Genomic DNA, 3,431 nt, shown 5'->3' with positions numbered 1-3,431 from the left:
TGTGGGCTCTTCCCTTCTGTCTCCGGTGCTGTAACCTTACAAGTGGAGGGACAGTGGAGGGGAGGAGACTCAGGCAGCAGCCTGTGGGGACAGACCCTCTGCTTGACAATGTCACCCCCACACTCCCACAGCAGGCATTTCCTCACTGCAGCCTTCTCACAGGGACTGCAGCTTTCTGGAGACACATCCCAGCAGAGCAGGACTTTCTCTTTCTAGAGTTGTTCTCTTCATTTCCATGCTGTGCTTCTATGCTCTGTTGTGTGGATATGGCCCAGGAGCTCTCATAACCTGGTGACGCTCTGTTGTGTTGCCATGTGAACGTGTCCTGGAAGCACCAGCAGGACCAGGCACTGGGCACCCTTCTGTCAGCCCTGGCCTCCAGATTAATATTTCCTATAATTAAAGGGCATCTCCTCTGTGATATGTCTGAAACAAGGCATTTATTCACAGGATGGCTGCAATATGTCCAAGGTGGGGTGCAACCGCAGAAGGGCCTGATTTTCTGATTGTAAGATCTATGGGTTCCAGCGATGAGCTCAGAGTCCCCAGATGAATAGGGATTAGACTGGATTTATGATTCATCTCTCAGTGACCAGTGGAAATAGGGAACGGTCTCTGAAGTGTCTACCTGGGGCTTTCCCAGAGGAGACCACGCTGATGATAGATGCTTCTGGAGGGGCCCCCAGGAGAGCTCAGGGGATTCCAAGGGAGAGCGTGTGCCTGGGGACGGGCAATGAGTGGAGCTTCACGAAATGAGGGACGATCGACAGTGGGGTAAGCAGAAGGTAGAGCACTAAATCCAGGTGTACGTATCACAGAATCACAGAATGGTTGAGGTTGGAAGGGACTAATGGAGATCATCTAGTTCAACACTCCTGCACAAGGAGGGACACCTAGAACACATTGCACAGGGTCGTATCCAGGCGGGTTTTGAGAATCTCCAGAGGAGGAGACTCCGGAACCTCTCCGGGCACCCTGTTCCAGGGCTCTCTCACAGTAAAGAAGTTCTTCCTCACATGGCAGTGGAACTTCCTGTGTTTTAGTTTATATCCATTACTGCTTGTCCTGTCATTGGCCACTACCGAAAAGAGTTTGGACCCAACCTCTTTACCTTCTCCCCTCAGGTATTTGTACATGTTGATAAGATCCCTTCTCGATTTTCTCTTCTCCAGACTAAACAGGTCCATCTCACTTAGTGTTTTCTCATACAAGACATGCTCCAGTCTCTTAATCTTCTTTGTTGCTCTATACTTGACCCTTTCTAGAAGTTCCACATCCCTCTTGAACCGGGGAGCCCAGAACTGCACACAGTACTCCAGGTGCAGCCTCACCAGAGGTGAGGAGAGGGGCAGGATCCCCTTTCTCGACCTGCTGGCAACACTCCTCCTAATGCAGGCCAGGATCCCATTGGCCTTCCTGGCACATTGTTGGCAAGTGGCTAACTTGTTGTCAACCTGGACTCCCAAATCCCTCTCTGTGGAGCTGCTTTCCAGCAGGTCATCCCTTATCTGTACAGAGTTATTTCTGTCCAGATGCAGGACCCTTAACTTGTCCTGGTTGAACCCTATGAGGTTCCTCTCTGCCCAACTCTCCATCCTGTCCAAATTCCTCTGAATGGCAGCACAGCCCTCTGGAGTGTTGGCCCCTCCACCCAGTTTGGTATTGTCCACAAACTTGCTGAGAGTGCACTCTGTGCCCTCATCCAAATCATTGATGAATAAAGTTGAACAGCGCTGGAAGCAGTACTGAGCCCTGGGGGACACCACTAGCCACAGGCCTCCACTTAGACTCAGCTGCATTTATCACAACCTTCAGAGCTCTGCCATCCAGCCAGTTCCAGGAAGAATCATGGACTCCTTGCACAGAGGGTGGACGGGGCCTCAGGAGATCTCTAGCCCAATCTCCTTGCTCACAGCCTGGTCAGCCCTGGTGTCACACCAGCTTGCTCTGTTTTCATGCACTCTGGTCTTGGAAACCTCTAAGGGAGGAGACTACACAAGCTCTCTGGACAACCAATTCCAGTTTTTCATCACAGGGTAAGTGCTCCAGCCCCCCAACTCTAGTGAGGGTCCTTGGCCTAATTTGCTCCCAGTTATCAACATCTTTCTTGTTCCAGGAAACCACACTTGGATGCAGTGTTCTCCATGTGGTCTAATGAACAGTGATTAAAGGCATTCACCATTTCCCTTGACCTCCTGGCTGTGCTGCTGCTCATAGCACCATGATTCTTACGGCCTTCTTTGCTGCCTGGAAATGCTGCTGTCTCATGTTTTTCCTCCGTCCCCCAGGATGCTCAAGTCTCTTCCAGAGAGCTGCTGCCCCAAGCTCTCTCAGCATCTCCTCACAGGAGAGATCCTCCAGTCCCTTGATCATTTTTGTAGTCCCACACTGGACTCTCACCAGTAGTTCCATGTCCCTTTTGTAGTGGAGAGCCCAGAACTGGACACAGGACTCCTGATGTGGCCTCAGCAGGGCTAAGTAGAGGGCCAGGGTCGCCTCCCTCCATTTGTTGGCAACACTTCCTAACACACCCCAGGCACCTCTCCATGAGCATTCTGAGATGAGGCAGAGTGACTTAGCAATAACATCCTCCAGCTCCTGCAGCACTCTTGGGTACATCCCAATCTCCAGAAAGTTGAACGAGTTTTACTGCATAGACCATCCTTGTGCTTGGCAGCTGTTTTCCTTAAAGACCTGTTAGCTTTCCTGAACTCCTGGGCCCTTCAGAGCTGCCTTCTATGGAATCTCCCACCTGTCCCCTGGGGAGTCCCCTAAACAGGTCAGACCTGTTCCTCTGAAGTTCAGGGTCTGTGCTCCACTCCTGTCCCTCCTCTACTGGACCTGAAAATCTGCTTTTCTTACTGTCGCTTAAGGAGAGGTTGACAGTGAATATCACATGCCTGATGCTTTCCCAGATGTATTTCCCTGCCCACTCCCTCACCCCCAAATAAGAGCCAGGGCCTGTGATCTACAGACTTTCTCACGTTGCTTAAAAGGATCTGTCATCCAGCTCCTCACCCTGACTGCATGGTCTGTAGCTCCCATCATGATGTCACCCTTGCTCTAATGCTCACCCACAAGCACCTGCCCAAACTATTGCCCATCTTATGGAAGCTGTGCATGCATCTGAGCTGCCCCTCCACATAAAACAGCCTCCTCCTCCTTCCTGGCGTCTCCCCTGAAGAGCTTTTACCTCAGCAGCACAGACCTCCAGTTGTGTGAATGGTCCTAATGCATCTCAGTTATTCCAGTGATGTAGAGATCCTGTGATAGTTTATGCTGCATATGCCAGGCTCCAGGCATTTGCATATATTTGGGCTGCAGAACATCAGGTGTGTCACAGCAAAGAGATTTCTCACAGTGAAACCTGTTACCAAGAGCCAAAGGCACTGTGTGCAATGGCCCCACTTGACAGCAGACCATGCTGACTT

This window comes from Tinamus guttatus, unplaced genomic scaffold, assembly GCF_059628265.1.
Source record: "Tinamus guttatus ecotype Peru unplaced genomic scaffold, ASM5962826v1 Tinamus_guttatus_pri_ptg000667l, whole genome shotgun sequence".
In the NCBI taxonomy this organism is placed as follows: Eukaryota; Metazoa; Chordata; class Aves; order Tinamiformes; family Tinamidae; genus Tinamus; species Tinamus guttatus.
Note: the sequence above shows the minus strand (reverse complement) of the source record.